Consider the following 18,842-nt stretch of genomic DNA (forward strand, 5'->3'; position numbering starts at 1 on the left):
CTGCAGCTAGCATTGCCTCCAGTCCAGGCACCGTTAACATTCATGCCTGGAAAACAAGCCGTGAGCACTTCTGTATGGCTGTCGGGAAACGGGGCGTGCATGGCTATGCTGAGGATGTTCACAGAGAGGCCCCATCTTGTGGGCAGTTGGTTTTTGCCAACACATTGGGAATTTGCCATGAAGGCGCTGACGTGCTTGCTGAACTTCCTGGCCCCGATGCTGAGTACTAGTCTTTCACACCGGGTTCCGTCACAGCAACACTGTGTCCTGCACTGTTGCCTGCATCCACCGTCACCTACATTGTCCACCTCCAGCCCCAAGCTCAGCAGTGGCACACGGACTAGGCCGATCCCTGTCCAGATCATGTGTTCAAGGCTGCTTCCTGAGGGCCCTGACCATCTGACTGTCAAGGACACCTTTTCTACAATAAAACCAACATTTGTTCTCAATAATAGCAACAGCTAATCATTAATCACTTCTCACCGTGTGTCAGGTTTAGGGTTAAGTGCTTTACACAAATTTATTCTTCACAACTGTACCAGGTGTTGGTAATGCTATCATTCCCCTCTGCAGATGAGACCAGAGGCAGGAGGGGTTCAGTAGCATCTACAAGTTCCCAAAACAGCAATGCTAGAGTTAAAATTTGATGTCAGTTCTGACAGCACCCACACCTGGACCCACCTTTCTGGAGCCAGTGGTCACTGGCATCCTTTCTGCCCAGAATGTGGCACTGGGGTTAACCTGAAACAAGGAAGCTCTTGCCAACACCTGTGTAATGACCAGGCTCTGAGCAGTGTCCTGACTCCTTGGTCCAGCCTGCCGAGTGGTCCACTGGTGCTGTCTTGGACAAGAAGCATGTCGGAGGCTGCACAGTGGACTCAAATTCAGACACATGGACTCAGGGAGCCAGGGCCTGAGCCCTGGTTCTGCTGATCACTAGCTGTGTGGCCATCAAGAGTGCCTTCACTGGTAGAATTGGGAGAGAAACTCTTTACTCGCAGGGTTGTTATAAGGAATAATTGAGAAAAGCGCCTAAAGTGAACGGAGATGCACAAAAAATGGTGGCTGGAACTTCATTACACGGTTCATGTCCTGAAAAGTAAATTAATTTTTTTTTTTTTTTTTACTTTTCCGAAGCTGGAAATGGAGAGGCAGTCAGACAGACTCCTGCATGTGCCCGACCGGGATCCACTCAGCACGCCCACCAGAAGGGGATGCTCTGCCCCTCCGGGGCATCGCTCTGTCGCGACCAGAGCCCTCTAGCGCCTGGGGCAGAGGCCAAGGAGCCATCCCCAGTGCCCAGGCCATCTTTGCTCCAATGGAGCCTTGGCTGCGGGAGGGGAAGAGAGAGACAGAGAGGAAGGAGGGGGTGGTGGAGAAGCAGATGGGCGCTTCTCCTGTGTGCCCTGGCCGGGAATCAAACCTGGGACTACTGCATGCCAGGCCGACGCTCTACCACTGAGCCAACCGGCCAGGGCCTAAGTAAATTAATTTTTGACTTAAATTAACATTTTAACTAAAAATTACTTAATATTTATGAATGTCACAGAGGGAGAAGGTGCAGCTGCTTTGTCTATAGTCCGCCAACTTCTCCAATGCATGAACCTACGGGAGGAAAGCCGTCTCAGGCGCCTTTGCTTTGGATTTTGCTGCAATGAAACCACGTGCTGCCGGGGCCGGATAGTTTGGTTAGAGCATCGTCCCAATATGCAGAGGTTGACAGTCCAATCCCTGGTCAGGGCACATGTAGAAACAGATCGATGTTTCTGTCTCTGCCTCCTTTCTTCTCTTTCTAAAATCAATAAAAACAACAGCAGCAACAACAACAAAATACCTCCATGTTTTGATTTGGTTTTGGTGGCTGCCCCCAAGGGCCACGCTCAGTGCTCCTGCCTTCTGAGACGACAGCGTGGAGAGAGCTGTGAACAGACACTCTCCACATCCTACCCCCAGAGACAACGTTCCCCCGACAGTTGTCTAGGGTGATGCCAAGCGCCCCTTACTCTGCCCAAGGAGAAAACCAAGTAGGCCAGCCTGCCCTGCTCCAGTGGGCTCAGGACCCGTACCCCCGTTCCACAGCCGTGTCCCTGGTTGACACGCAGCTTCCTTACGTCACTTGTGTGGTGCAGCACGCGGGAGCTGAGCGTGGGAGCCAGCACCCTTTTCCTGCTCCCGGTCAAACCTGAAAGTGGCTTCCATCCTTGTGTTTCTGTGAGCATATCCCCGAAATTGTACCCGTGTGGTATTTTACAATGTCCCATGTGATGTGGTCCATGCCCGCTGAGATTGTGTTTTATAGCACCCATCAGGGAGGGGCACACATGAGCAATGGTGAGACAGGCCAGGCAAGGGGAGAGGAGTCCCTGAGGATGGCACAGACATGGGCAGGGAGGGAGCACAGAAATAAGGTTATCAATGGAGGGCATCCATAAGAACACAGCTGGCATCTAGACCCAGGTGTCATCAGTGGATGACATTTGTAAGACCACAGTTGGTGGCAGCCAAGGCTGCAGGAGGTGGGTCATTCAGTAGAGGGCAGGACCCAGGGCCCAAGAGCAGAAGAGATGCAGTGACCCAAGAAGGCCATTGGTGGCATTGGGCCTTGAGTGCAGATGGGGACAGGGCAGGGGTCACGTGCCAGTGGATTGTGGTGTAAAGGTGGGTGACTCATTACAGAGACAAAGTGTAAGGCCAGCTCCTCAAATAAGCCCACGCTCACAATAGATTAACAGTATCCATCTTTCCATCCATCCATCCACTATTCATCCATCTGTCCGTCCGCCTGTATATCACACTCTTTGTAATCATTTGACATAGTATTGGGGGTAAAAGAAAACGATAAAATTTATTGCCTTCTTTTGGAGCTCATGGTCCAATGGGGGCACAATACTGAGTCATTTGAGCCAAGGAAATACCCCCTTCTCCCTACTATCTTCCTCAGGGGAGCAGTAAGGTTCTGCCCATTAGACTCCATAACTATAGAGAAGGAGGCTAGAAGGCAGGGACTATACTGGTTTCCATTAACAACCTCTCCCTAGTGGAGTGTAGAACCCGTTTGATAGGTGACTTTAACCTTCCTGTCTATTCAAAAATAAAAAAGAGCAGTAGTAATCAGAAGGGCACTGGAATTCATTTTCTATTGTTGCAAAAAAAAAAATTTGCTACAAATATAATGGCTTTAAAAAACAGACCTTTAGTATCTCTGTTTCTGTGGATCAGGAGGTTGAAATTTCCTGCTCCACCAAATTCATGGGGTTAATGATAGTATTTCCTATTATCCATCTCTAGTATATACAAGGTATTTTGCATTCACTACCTGTGACTGACCTGAGACAACAACAAGAGAGCAGGGCTTTTTAGATAAAGCAGTCGGCATTAGCTAGAGGAGCAGGGACGTTCTCCCTGCTTTTCAAGGTGCAGTCTTGAGAAGCGAGTCAGTCCAGTGTTAGCTGCATGAGGGACTCGAGCTGCCTGGGCTGCAGGGACGGAGCTCCTGCCGGGACCACTGGGATCCTAGAGCAGCAGCTTCTCCAAGCCAGGACAGTTAATGCTAGCATTCTCTCTCTCTCTCTCTTTTACTTATTTTTTATTTTTTAAATTATTTTCCAAGTGAAAGGAGGAGAGATAGACAGATGCCTGCATGTGCCCAACTTGGATTTACCTGGCAACCCCCATCTGGGGCCGATGCTTTGCCCATCTGAGGCCATGCTGGCAACTGAGCTATTTTTAGCTCCTGAGGCAGAGCCTGTAGAGAGCCATCCTTAGTGCCTGGGGCCGATGCACTCAAACCATTTAAGCTATGACTGCAGGAGGGGAAGAGACAGTGAGAGAAGGAGAAAAGGAGGAGGGGGAAGGGTAATCAGATGATCACTTCTCCTGACTGGGAATTAAATCCAGGACATCCACACACTAGGCCGACATTCTACCACTGAGCCAACTGGCCAGGACCAGCATTCTTTTTATTAGCCATTGAAACAGGCTCTGGCTTTTCTTTGGTATGTGAATAATAATAATTATTGTAGAAGTATCTGGAAATATAATACAAAGGGACAACAATGATAAAATTATTTTTGAAAAATATTTTCTTTCCTGTAAAACAGTATTTAGAGACTACAGAGGACATCTGTGGCCCTGTCTTTCATGTCCTGCTTTGTCTGTGGCCACTCATTAAGTGGGGACCTCTTTACCAGAAAATTCAGGTGTCTCCTCTCTGTCAGTCAACATCATGAGGCTTTCGAGCCTCCTGGGGAACTAAGTCCTTTTCCAGAGTACAGGATAACATGTTTTTGGAAGAAATGTTAATGTGCTTGTGTTTTTCCTCTTCTTTGATGTGACCTTGTCCCTCTTCAGCCAGGGCCTTATGTTATGGAGGGAAGATGGGTCATTTATAGATTGAGAGCAAAGAGGAAGAGGCAATGTGCACATTCTGACTTCTAAAATAGAGCTTTGAAGTGTTTCCCAAAAATGACCCTGAAAGCCAGGCTGGGTCGGGGGAAGAGGGACACTTGGAATTCCTCAAATTCCTGCACAAGAAGGCTGTACCCCCCGCAGTGCTCTCTCAGTGGGGAGGGGAACCAAAGGCTTGCACAGGGCCCCCCCTCCCCAGGGACTCTGAGCAGGGCCGCCTCCCTCGGGTGGGCAGGGGAGGTGAGCTGTGGCAAGGACAAGGGCAGGCCAGACTGCTGGCCGCAGAGCTCGTGGGCACCAGAGGAGGAGCATGAGTCCTCAGGCAGGGCCGGCCTGGCCCGGGGACATAGTGGTGATCGCAGGCAGGCCTGTGACCTGTGCCCCTGATGGCCACGTGGGGACCGCCAGACTCAGTCCTGCAGAGTCAGCTGTGGAGCCAAGATGTGGGTGAAGCCTCTGGGGCAGCAGATAGTCCGTGGTAGCTGCCCGTTCAGCAGCCGGCCTGTAGGACGGAGGCAGACGGAGGCAGACGGAGGCCACTGCTGGACGGCATGGGCATCAATCACCCATAGCTGGTGCCCGGGCATACTGAACATGTGCCAGCCAGGGTCCAGCCAAGGCCAAAGGAGACTCAAACTGAGCTGACCACAACTGATTCCTTAATGATAAACGGTGATGAGATCAGGCAGAGAATGGAAACAGTTACATTTGTTTTCTGCATGTATCACAACCTGTAATTTTTCTTTTTTTCTTAAATCAGGCTAAAACATGTGTTGTAACTTAAGACCAGACAATGTTGAGAGGACAGCCCTGAGCTAGCTGAAGGGGCAAGTTCCCCAAATCCCACTTTAGAGTTGTTTCACCTCCCCAGGAAGGGGCTATGTGCCTGAACAGCACCTGCAGACAGTGGTGAGATTCAGCCAGTTCACACCGGTTCACCAGAACTGATACCGAATTTCAGCCAGTTCGCACCGGTTCACCAGAACTGATACCGAATTTTTTGTTGAGTTCTGCGAACCAGTTGTTAAAGTGGCATTTGTCATCAAGGTTCTCTCTAAGGTGGGCGCCTGGGCAGCCAGCTGCCCAATGTGGAAATCACAAATTTATACTCCTTACTCCTTTTTAACGTTCATCTGCGCAACAGCATAGTCTATTTGCCCGTAGTCATGTTCATTCCGTCCATAGGTGAAAAAAATTGCAAGCAAGGATGCCAATCAAAAAGCAACAAGGAAATATCTTAAATAACAGTTTTATTGTTCTTGTCAGGTATTATTTAATATTTTTTCATTAATAGTTTAAAACTGTTTCTTATAACATGATCTAGTTTTGTGTACTTCTCTAATTGTTCTTATTTAAGTATTAAATGTATGAAATAATAAACTATCTTTCAGCATATCATTTTTTTATACTTAAAACGGTCATTAGGGCAGAGAACTGGTTGTTAAATTATTTGAATCCCACCACTGCCTGCAGATGTCCGCAGGGCTGAGGAGTGGGGCTGGGGGGCGGGAGGAGGTGGCAGCCCAGCCCTCAGCAGAGACCCTGGGCCCCGCTGTTGAATGCATCATGTGTAGAATGTCAGAGCTGACGGCTGAGACCTAACGAGCTCAGCACTTTCACCTTAGTAATGTCATCATTAGCAGGATACAGTTCAGTTCTTAAGGATTTAAAATCAGAGCCAGGATTTAAATTAAGCGTTCCTGATTTCTTAGCATCTTCTGAGCAGACGGCCCAGGCCGGGGGCAGGAGTAGGCCTCTGAGGCCACATTCTCTGTCTGGCTCCCCCATCTGCCTGCTCTGCTCCAGGGAGCAGCTTGCCCAACGTCACTTACCTGGACGGAGCAAAGCCGAAGGAAACATGGTGGTAACCTTGGGATTCCAAAGAACGCTTCACGTTATGGGAGTCCCTGGTCCCTCTGGTCCCTTTTATATAGGGAACCCTGTTTATGAAAGGGGACCTCTCAGGATGTGAGTTTGAACCAGCCCTACAGTAATAGTGGAGAACTGAGCCACTGCGAGCCACACCTGGCTCCTCAGATGAGTAGCTCTTGCCAGTGGAGCATCACCAGGAGCAACAGGCTCATAAATGGATGCTCAGGGGTACCATTAATTACTCAGTGGGCAGCTTGGGCCAGGCAGGGATTGGACATGTCCTCGACGGGAGGCAAGTGTTTGAACTTGCCCCCCACCCCAAGTTCTGGATCCCAATACAGCAAGTTAGGGGGGTGGGTGGCAGCAGATTTTTCCAGCCACCCTGCCAAGGAAAGTGTTTGGACTACCTTCACACGCTTGCTGCTGTGCTGTGTCACTCGTGTTCTAGCCTGCAGGCGCACCTGTGACCTCTGGCGGGGGTGGGCGGTGAGGGTGCATGGGTAGGTCTTTAACCTCTGAGCTCTTCATTTTCCCATTGATCCCCTTGAAAGACAGAAGCCTCAGTTCTGGGTGGCAGTCTGGAGCAAAATTTACCTTTTCTTTAGGAGAATGCAGTCACAAAACCCAAACTGTGTAGTTCATGTTTTTATTTTCGGGCGGGTTGTATGAATTCTTACAACTGGTGAAAGGGTGTCACCTGGGGCCAAGTGGTCTTGTGGGGCATCTGACATCAGGCAGACACCTGTTTCCCATGTCCAGGGAAGGCAGGGACCTGTCCTTCACACCTAAGATGCACAAACACCCTGTGAAGGGTGCTATGTTTTAAAAGAGAATATTTTCCCCCAAGAATTCTTTCTTAAGACTATAATATTTTTTTACGTAAAATTTTTTTATTGAAATATTATTTACAAACAAAATACATCTATCTTTTTAAATAGTGAGGATTATTATATTATTATTATATGTATCATTATATTATTAAGTTAGATAATAAAATTCAACCTTTAAAAATGTACAGTGCATTTTGATAAATGTACACAGACATGTATAACACAATAGTCATGTTGTACAACACTGTTATCACCCCCAAAGGTTTTTTTTTTCATTTTGTAGTCAGCTAGCCCTGGCAACCAGTAACCTGATGCTGTCTATAAAGTTTTGCTCTTTCCAGATGTGATGTGGTAACAATAGAATTAGTAACTTCTTGAAGGTGACTTCTTTCACTTAGCACAATGCTTCTGAGATCCATCCACATGGTTGCATTTTATAAAGATAGTGAAGTTTCTGCACCTTCTGTTAAATGGGAAATATCTAGGTGGAAGATATTTATGGCTGTGAGTATAACATAAGCTGAGGGATTTCCTTAGTGATAATTTTCATACAATTTTGTTAATAATAATAATAATAATAATTTTTTTCCTTTCTTTGAAAATAAAGACCAGCCTCCATTTCTTTTCAGGGTTAGCCACATCTCACCAACTCAACATTTTTTTTGACATTTTCTTCCTCCTTGAAGGGGACCAAGACTCCTAGCCTGTGGAATTCTTCATTTCTTTAAGCCTTTGCATTCAGAGTCTGAGCCACAGAGTTTAGCACTTTATGTAATCTGCACAATTGAGTAGTTGCATGATGGCTTCCTTAGTCCTTTCAGCGGCTAGGACAGCACACCATAGGCTGGGCGGGTAATAAGTAACCACCTCTCAAGCACCCTACCTTCTAATACCATCCCCTTGGGGGTTAGGATTTCAATGGATCCATTTTAGGAGACACAAAGAATTTATAGCCATCACCAACTTTACATCGTGTACAAAGTAGGTGCTAAGAATCTGATCTTCACGTGGAGCTGGGAAAGGGAAAGTTGTCCCATTACTTCACAGCTCTTTCCTCATCTCTAGTGATACCATAAACTGCTTCTGTTTATGTTCCTTAATCCTAGGACAGTGGTAAATAGTAGATGCCCAGGAAACATTACTGGCTGATTGCTCTCATTTTTCAGGATTTATTGTGCATGCTCTGCTTTTGCCACTTGAGGGGCTAAAGAATCAGCAAACAGGATGGATGATCTACCTCCCCCATCTCCTTTTTGGGCATTTACAGAGAGTACTGTCTCTAGACCCAGGTAGGGGACTCCTGCCAGGAACCTCTTGGTCTGGGAGACCCCAAAAATCTCACACACATTTATTAAAGAACACTCCTGTGTCTGAAAACAGTACTTCTGATGTGCGGTTGTGATTCTTGGTAATATGCTTACCAAATAATATTAAATCATCCTTGTTAAAATAATCACGTTTATCTCGTCTGGTTAGGTAAGAGACATGACTCTCACATGCTAATGCCAACCCCCCACTAACTTGGAGTTGACTGTCAGTGGGGTGTCTCCCCTTCCTTCCGCAGTGTGGTTTCACAAAGGTGTTTTCAGGCATCAAACAGGATGATAAATCGAGCATTTCATGGTTGTTTTGTAACCAAGTGTTCATCTCCACAGCCAAGTCCTTTTGGCCTTCCTCCAGGATGTGTCTCAGTTCTTTCTACCTCTTCCCACCTTATGGCGACTCCTCATCGTTCCTGGTGTCAGCTGCTGCAGCGGCTCCTCAGACACACTACTGCATTGTCTCTTGTCACCCCCGTCCACCCTGCAGCCATCAAGGTGTTTGCAGTGCAACCCAGTCGGTCCTCAAGGTGTTCCTGGCCCCCTTCTCAGCTTTCACACTAGGTCAGCACAGGACCTCCACTCTGCTACCTGCTGGCCTGGGCTCTCCCCAGCCCAGGACTCAAGGCTCCACTCACTGCTCATTCCCCAAGTTAACCACCTTTCTCTGGTGTATAAGGTCTCTGGCAGAAAGTCTTTTCCCCGGAAAGGCTCTTCCTCTCAGCCACCCCACTATAACTCTCCCTCCTACTCTCTCCCTAACAGTCATCACCACCTGACACAAAAGTAAAAAGGGTAAAAATATCATAAAGATGTAACAATTATAAATGTAGTTACACCTAACAAGTTTCCAAAAAACTGATAGAATTGAGAAGAGAAATAAGCAATCCAATAATTATAGTTAAAGGTCTCAATGAAATCAAGACAGCTATAGGAGGCTTTACCAATACTATCAATTAACTTGACCTAACTGGCATCTATAAAACATTCACCTCTACCCTAAACAGTGGAATACTCATTCTTTCCAAGACTACATGAATCATTCTATAAGACAGATCCTATGCTAAGCCAAAAATACATTTTATTAGTTTGCAAAAACCGTCACAAATGCCATAGCCTAAAACAACAGAAGTTTATTCTTACAGCTCTGGAGTCTAGAAATCTGAAAGAAAGATGTTGGAAGGGGCATGCTTCTTCCAGAGGCTGTAGGGGAGAATTCCTTCCTTGCAACTTTCAGTTCTTGGTGGCTGCGGGATCCTTGGGCCGATGGCTGCAGCACTTGAATCTCTGCCTCTGCCTTCACACCACCTTCTCCTCCGTGTGTGCTTCATCTCACTCTCCCGTCGCTATTGAAGACAGATGTGGCTGCCTCATTCAGAATAATCTCAAGATCCTCAATTTAAACAGCTCTACAAACACTCTGCTCCCATGTAAGTTAACATTTACAGGTTCCAGGGATTAGGACATGAGTGACCACTGGGGGAACAGTTTTTAGTTTACTGCACAACTGTGACTAGATTAAAAGGATTAAAATAACATAAAGTATGTTCTATGACCAAACAGAACTAAATTAACAACCAGAGAAATAAATATGAAAAATTATTCATATTCAAATATCTGGAAATTAATGTATTTTAAATAATGAATAGATCAAAGAAGAGATAGCAAACAAAATTAAAAATATCTTAAACTGAATGAAAACGAAAGCAGAACACATCAAAATGTACAGGGTGCTGTAAAGTAGTGTTTACAGGAATATTTAAAGGTTTACACTCATATATTTGAAGGGAAGAAAGTTCTTATCAAAAACTAACATAAGCTTCCTCATCAAGTAGCTCAAGAAGGAACAGGAAATCGGGAATAGTAATGAGAAGAAAAGTAATAATTTAGAACAGATCAGAAATCAATGAAAAAATAGATGAAATAAATCAATGAAATTAAAAAATTGTTCTTTGAAGAGATAAACCATTTGACAGACCAATTAAGAAGAAAAGAGATAAGACACCAATTTCAAAATCAAAAATAGAAAAGGAAACATCACAACAGAGTCATAGAGGTATGTCATAAACAATTGCTTACAAACAAACCCAACACCACAATGGAATGGACAGATTCCTAGAGAGACAACCAAAATTGATTCAATAATAAATAGAAAATCTACATAGACCTATATCAAGTAAGGAAATTCAATTATGATTAAATCACACCACAAAGAAAAATCCAGGCTCAGATAGCTTTACTAGTAAATGATATTAAACATTTTAGGATAAAAAATTACCAATCCTATAAAAACTCAGAAAACAAAGGAGCCAGGAACACATCAAGTATTGGACTCATAGATGTCTAGTATTGAACTCATAGATGTCCTGGGGAAGAAAGAGATCTCATGCCCAAATCTTTCTCATATAGATGTTTCCTAAATCTCCGTATTTTCATTTTATGAGTCCAGTACTTCCTGGATACCAAAGTCAGAAGAAAAGTATCACAAGAATAGCCATAGAATAATATCGTTCCTGAACATATGCATAAAAGTTCTTTAAAGATATTAACACACCTAGTTTAGCAGCCAATAATAAACACCACAAAAATAATAATGCACCATGACCAACTGGTGTGTGTCCCAGAAATTCAAAGTTAACTTAGCTTCTGAAAGTCAATTAATGTGAAACACCATATTAAAAGATAAAAGCTAAAAACCATATGATCATTTCAATAGACACAAAGAATTTGAAAAAATCAAATACCCATTCATGGTAAAAAGAATTTTCAACAAACTAGAAATAAAAGGGAATTTCCAATACCCAATACACAGTATCTAGGAAAACCTTACAGCTAACATGAGATGATTATGAAAGACTAAATTATGAATTGCTTCAACATCTACCATAATAGGTGAGAAAATATTGATGCTATACATATTGGCTAGAAAGAAGTAACATAATCTTTGTTGACAGAAAACATTATCATTTAGGTAGAAAGTCCTAAGGGAGTTCTAGAACTAATAAATAAGCTTACCAAGGTTTTCAGATATAAAGATATAAAGATACAAAACCAACTGCATTTCAGTATATTAGCCACAAGCAATCCAAAAAGAAAACTAAGGAATCCAGTCTAGTTACACTATCATAAAAAAGAATAAAATGTTTATAAATAAATTTGATAAAGTGTAAGAAAAGCCTACTGTAAACTACAGAACATTGCTGAGAGAAAATTAAAGTCCTCAATAGGTGGGGGGATATACCAGGTTCATGGAGTATAAGACTCATATTAAGAATTCAGAAAAAAAAAAGAATTCAGTTCTACTCACAATGCTCTATATATTCAATGCAATCTCTACCAAAATTGTCACAGGCTTAAAAAAAAAAAAAGAATAAGACTTAGCATGCTGATTCTAAAATTTATGAAGTAATGCAGAGAACCCTGGATAGTCAAAACAATACAGAAAAAGAACAAAGTTGGAGGACTTACATTACCTGATTTCAAAACTTATTAAAAGCTACAATAATCAAGATCATGTGGTATGGGCAAAAGGAGAGACACACATGTATATCAATGAAACAAGAGGGAGTATTTATAAACAGACCCACACAAAATAGGTCACAATACATGGTCTACTTATCTTTACCATAAGTGGGGGGAGGATGGTGTTTTCTACAAATGCTGCTAAAATATTAAATTGCTTATATTTAAAACACTTAAGTTAGACTTTCCTTATACAATATGCAAAAATTAACTGAATATAATAGTTGAAACTATAAAACTTCTAGAAAAAAGCATAGGAGAAAATCTTTATAATGTTGGATTAGGCAAAAATTTATTATATGTGACAAACACACAATTCAAAATGGGACAAAAACTTTAACTGGAATTTGCAAAAATTAAAAAGGTTTGTTCTTCAAAAGCTATCCTAAGAAAATGAAACGAGAAGCCGCAGGAAGAAAATAGTTGTGAATCACATATATAAACAGTATTGTATTTGTATTCAGAACAATTACAACTCAGTGATAAGAGGAAAAACAACCCAATCAAATAATGGACAACACAATTGAATAGATGCTTCACCAAAGATATCATGTGCCGATAAGCATTGGGGAAAATATCCATTATTATTAATCATTAGAGAAATGCACACTAAAACAATGAGAGTCTACTCTGTATCTACTACAATGACTATAATTTGAAAAACTAACAGTACCTAGAACTGGTACAGTTCCTTTGCAAAACCTTTGTCAGCTTCTTAAAAGGTTAAACTTAGGAAGAAAGCAGCCATTCTATTCCTAGATATTGGCACAAAAGAAATGAAATTGTTTCATTGTGTCTATTGAAATGAAATTGTATGCCTACATGAAGACTTTACCTAAATTTCCTAACAGCATTCCTCAAAATAGCTCCGAACTGGAAAATTCTAAATGTCCATGAACTGGTAAACAGATAAACAATGTGGTGTTCAATGGAACACTGCCCCGTAAGAAAAAGCAACAAACAGCTAACACACATAACAATATGGGTGAACCTCAAAAATACTGTGTTAAATGAAAGAAGCCAGATGCAAAAGACCACATATGACCCAATTTATATAAAATTTCTAGAAAAGGCAAAACTGTTGGGGCATAAAAGGAGGTTAGTGGTTGTCAGTGGCAGAAATTGCCTGCAAAAAAAATTTAAAAAAAGAAAAAAATTTTACAGGTAATGCAAGTTCTCTAAAAATGAATTGTGGTGATGGCTGCGTGACTGAGTAAATATAAAATGTACTAAAAACCATTAGCTCTGCAATTTTTTTTTGCTGAGAAACATCAACTAGAAGTTGCAGCACTTCAGCTGTTCATTGATTGTTTCTCATAGGTGCCTTGACCTAGGGGCTCCAGCTGAGCCAGTGACGCCTTCCTCAAGCCAGCGACCTTGGGCTCAAGGCAGTGACCTTTGGGATCATGTCGATGATCCAGTGTTCAAGCTGATGATCCCACACTCAAGCTGATGAGCCTGCACTTAAACTGATGAGCCCGCACTCAAGCTGACGACCTCTGGGTTTCAAACCAGGCACCTCAGTGTTCCACATTGATGCTCTATACACTGTGCCACCACTGGTCAGGCATAATTTTTTTTTATGGAATGTAAATTATACCTCAGTAAGGTTGTTAAAAAACATACATTGAAAAATGCTACTGACAGTTATGGTAGTGTAGTCTATGTGCATGATACATGCTTTGAGGTGGCACTCAGTACTTATGCTGATATTTGTCCATCTCCGTCAAACGATTGTCAACTCCCTGTCTTCCTTGTGCAGTTGGACATTGCTTCAGGCCTTCCAGAGCTGTCTGAGGATTCTGGGTCTCCTTTCTCCTTGAGACCTTCCATCATCACCTTGGTAGCTCTAATGTCTTTAACCAGAAGTAATTAATTAAATCAGGTTTACTGAAGTAAAACTTATATATTATAATACTGATCAATTTGAAATGTACTATTTAATGATTCTTGACAATTGCATGGAATGGTGTAAGCATGACCAAAAATTACATGTAGCACATTTTCAGCCTCATAAATTTCCGCCGTATCCCTTTATAGCTAATTTCTTTTCCATCCCATGGCCCCCAGCACAACTGCTGATCTGCTTTCTACTGCTATAATTTTGCCCCAGAGTTTTGTTTGTTTATTATTTATTTACTTTTTATTTTTCAATTACAGTTGGCATACAATATTATGTTAGTTTCAGGTTACACCCCAGTGATTAAGCACGGGCTTTTAAGAGAAAGGGCGGGGACTCCAGCAGCCCTCTGTCTCCCTCAGCTGCAGTCCCTGGTGAGGTTTTTACAGCCAGAAATTATGGGGACTTCTCTTCCTGGCTCTGGATCCCTGGGCTGAAGGGTCTGGTGTGGGGTTGGGACCCCTCGATCCTCAAGGGGAACCTCTGCAGCTGATAGATTCCTCCCAATTTTTACCCAGCACACATGGGTGTGGGACCAGCCCATTCTGCATCTCCGCCCCTCCTACCAGTTTCAGTGCGGCTTTTTTACATCCCTAGGACTCTCATTCAGCTAGATTTCAGGGGGTTCTGAAGGATGGTTGTTTTGTAGTTCGGTTGTAATTTTGATGTGGTTGTGGGGGGATTCAAGTATTGTATTTACCTATGCCACCATCTCGAGCAGAAGTCTGCCCTAGAGTTTTGTATGAATGGAATTATACAGTGTGTATTTTTTTGTGTTTGACTCCTTTCATACCACACAATCATTTTGAGATTCTTTTACGTTGTAGTGTGTATTGCCATTTCATTCTTTTTTCTGTTGAGGAAAATTCCATTGCATTGATGTACCACAAAGAGTATTTTTCATCTGGGATCCTGAGGAAATTTGGTCTATAGTTTTTTTTTTTCCATAATGTCTTAGTCTGATTTTGTTATGGGGTGTGCTGTCTTTGTTTTAAAAATTGAAAATTTCTCCCTACTTTTTTTTTTTTTCCACAGGGTCAGATAGAGAGTCAGAGAGAGGGATAGATAGGGACAGACAGATAGGAACAGAGAGAGATGAGAAGCATCAATCATCAGTTTTTTGTTGTGAAACCTTAGTTATTCATTGATTGCTTTCGCATATGTGCCTTGACCGCGGGCCTTCAGCAGACTGAGTAACCCCTTGCTCTAGCCAGCGACCTTGGGTCCAAGCTGGTGAACTTTGCTCAAACCAGATGAGCCTGCGCTCAAGCTGGCGACCTCAGGGTCTCGAATCTGGGTCTGGGTCCTCTGCATCCCAGTCCGACGCTCTATCCACTGCACCACTGCCTGGTCAAGCTCCCTACTTTTTTATTTTATCAAAGAGTATATGTATAATTAATATTTTTATTTCCTTAAATGTTTGGTAGAATCCACTAGTGAAGTGATCTGATTCTTAGTTTTTCTTTGTAGGCAATTTTAATTATGAATTCAACTTTGATTCTTTCATAGATATAGGGCTATTCAAGTGAGTTTTGATAGTTTATATCTTTCAAGAAATTTTCCTACTTAATTTTGTCACGTTTATTAGCAGAAGTTTTCTGTATACCTTTTGTTTTAAATATTTTGTCTGAAGCACTTGTAATAATGTCTCTTCTTTAATTTCTGATAATAGTACTTTATCTCCTCTGTCTTTTTTCTTGGTCAGTCTTGTTTGAGGTTTCTTCATTTTTTTCTATTGTCAAATAATTTTTCTGCATTTATTGACATAATCCCATTGTTTTTATTTTTAATCTGTTAATATAAAAAACTACATGGTTTAAAAAGTTAAACTGGCCCTGGCTGGTGGCTCAGTGGATAGAGCATTGATCTGGCATCTAGAAGTCCTGGGTTCTTTGCTTCTCTCTCTCTCCCTTTCCTCCTTCTCTCCCTCTTTCCCTCCCGCAGCCAGTGGCTCAATAGGTTTGAACATGGCCCCAGACCCTGAAGATAGTTCGGTTCTTGAGTATCAGCCCCAGATGAGGTTTCCAGGTGGATCCCAGTTGGGGTGCATGCAAGAGTCTGTTTCTCTATCTCCCCTCCTCTCACCTAAAAAAAAAAATTAAACTCTCCTAGCATTTATATTTTAATGGTTTACTGATGACAGACCCTCTGCCTCTGTCCCTCTCCTGGCCTTTAGAAGCAAGATACTTGGGGCATTTAAAATCAACAGCAGCTTTAATTTGGGTTTTCCAACTCCTTTCACAGGTATGTAAACAAACAGCATTTTTCTAATAAAATGAAAATTAACTGTGGCACAATTTTTAAAATTAAGCTCTTAAAATGATGTCATTGTTCAAGAAAAGGTGTCATTAAAATGAAAGAAGGAGTTTTTCTCCTATAATTTTGGATTCTGCCCTGTGTTCTGCTGTGAGCATTGGTAGCTCAGGGGAGGCTTGGAGGAGGCAGGGACGCCAGAAGGGAGACTGGGGTATGCAGCTCTTCCAGGCACGGAGTTGAATGAAAGGTAGTCAGTTTGGATCCCCCCCAAAATTATTCCAAATTCATATACTGAGGATCCCTTAGTAATGTTTAAAGCAATAGAAAAGAACTACATCATACATCAATTATCTGCATTTCAAAATTTGCTTATATCTTAGGAAGAGCCCAAGCACACAAGTTGAACCTGGGCACAGTGAGTGGTAAAGAAGAAATAATGTTGCAATTCAACAATATGGAGAAAGTAATTATCTTGGCTACTAGGCCTTGTATGAAGTGTTTCTTTTATAAATAGATTTGTTGAAATACAAGAAACTCCTGTGAATCATTTAATCCCATCTCCACAAAAAACGGCATTGTTTGTTAAGCACTCATGCTGGGCGTCCACTGCAGTGTTGAATAAACAAGAAGTCATGTGTAGTAAACCTTTCCCGGATTGAGTTTACCTTGCTCTTAACTCTTTCCAGGAAAAAATAACAAGAAAGAGTGGCACACTCTTCTCTAGCATTCCTACGTAGAAAACTGCAAGCATGTCTTTCGTGCCGGCCTCTGGATGTGCGTGTGTTGGTGTGTCAACGGATGTTCAGCGGCCAGTGGCCGGGGGCCTGCCCGTGGCCCCGTGGGCTTCTCCCGGGTGGATGCTCCTGCCGTGCCGTCTGGCTACACCTGACCTCACTGAGTGCACACTTGGGAGCAGCGTGAGTAGCACACCTGTATACGGTATTTCTACTGCACAGATACAATAGACATGAACAGACAACAGCAGAATGTAGTAAAACAATTAGGAAGTGATAAATTTTCAGTCCTTATTACCAGTATTTACACAGTAAGTTATTCAAATGTGATTTCTACCTGTTTTTTTTTTGTTTGTTTGTTTGTTTTTTGTATTTTTCTGAAGCTGGAAACGGGGAGAGACAGTCAGACAGACTCCCGCATGCGCCCGACCGGGATCCACCCAGCACGCCCACCAGGGGCGACGCTCTGCCCACCAGGGGGCGATGCTCTGCCCCTCCGGGGCGTCGCTCTGCCGCGACCAGAGCCACTCTAGCGCCTGGGGCAGAGTCCAAGGAGCCATCCCCAGCGCCCGGGCCATCTTTGCTCCAATGGAGCCTTGGCTGCGGGAGGGGAAGAGAGAGAAAGAGAGGAAGGAGGGGGGGTGTGGAGAAGCAAATGGGCGCTTCTCCTGTGTGCCCTGGCCGGGAATCGAACCCGGGTCCCCCACACGCCAGGCCGACGCTCTACAGCTGAGGCAACCGGCCAGGGCCTTCTACCTGTTTGTTTTTAATAATGACTGTTTAACAACGAGACTCATACATTTCCTGGAAATATAGACTTGGCTCTCCCCAGCTGCCTGCCAGCCCAGCCCAGCTCTGTGGGTGGCTCAGGTTGGGATCTTTAGAAAGAGATGAAGCAGCGGCCACCACCTCCCTTGAGGTCAGTTTCAAATTTCCAGCACAGACACTGACTTTCTGAAGAAAGCACAGATCTAACTCATAGTTGAGGCTGTCTCTTTTCCAGGACCCACTTTCTTGACCACGAATATGAGAAGGTTCTCTGAGGATCTCTCAGAATTCCGGGGCCAGAGGTCCAAGCCCAGCTCCTGGAGCGAGGCTGCCTTTCTCTCCCGTCCTCTCCAAGGTGCTGGAAGGCAGGTGCCTCTGAGCAGCAGAGCCCACTTGGCCTGACCTTCTGTGGGTGCCTTGTTGGAGTGGCCCCGTCGTGGTGGCGCTCGGAGGTTGACTGTGTTGTGTGCTGTTCCCGGAAGGGCAGAGCCACTCCTGTCCCTGTGGTGGCAATGGAATGGCACAACCCTGGGGAGGAGAGTTCTCTGGAGGTAAGTAGTAAATGGGAGAAGTCACCTCGAGAGCCCCCCTACCTCACCCCATGGTGTAAGACTTTCCCACTCTGGTGTCAATTCCCTCCCAAGTCTGGGCTGGACCGAAAAACTCTAGATGCGAAGATCTTGAACATCACCTGAAAAAGTGCAGTGTAAATCAAATGTTACTTTTTTATATTTCACCTTCCAAAAAGGATTTATAGTAACTAACTGCGGTAATAATATTACAGGTCTTGGAAGCAGTCTTAAATTTTTTTGTCTTGCCTCCTATAACCTGTCCTCCTCACGGGACCCCCCCACCTGCTTTCTTGTACACACGGGGGTACTGGGGTTACTTGCCGATCAATTCCTAGAAACCTACCTGGGTACCCCATTGGTCCTTCAGTTAGACGTGAAAATAAAATGTAACAAGGTATATTGTGCACTGACTGCTTCACGACTATTAACTCATTTGAATGCCCCAAACAGTCATATGAGGGAGGTGCGGTTATTATCTCTATTGTACAGAGGAGGAAACCAAGGCACAGACAGGTTAAGGAACTTGCTCCAGGTCTCACAACCAGTCAATGAAGGAGCCAAAAATAAAATTCAAGTAGTCTGGCCCCAGAATCTACCCTATACTGTTCAGACCTGAACAGTTTTTTGTTTGTTTGTTTGTTTGTTTGTTTAAGTGATAGGAG

Source organism: Saccopteryx bilineata, chromosome 2 (genome assembly GCF_036850765.1).
Source record: "Saccopteryx bilineata isolate mSacBil1 chromosome 2, mSacBil1_pri_phased_curated, whole genome shotgun sequence".
Taxonomy (NCBI): Eukaryota; Metazoa; Chordata; class Mammalia; order Chiroptera; family Emballonuridae; genus Saccopteryx; species Saccopteryx bilineata.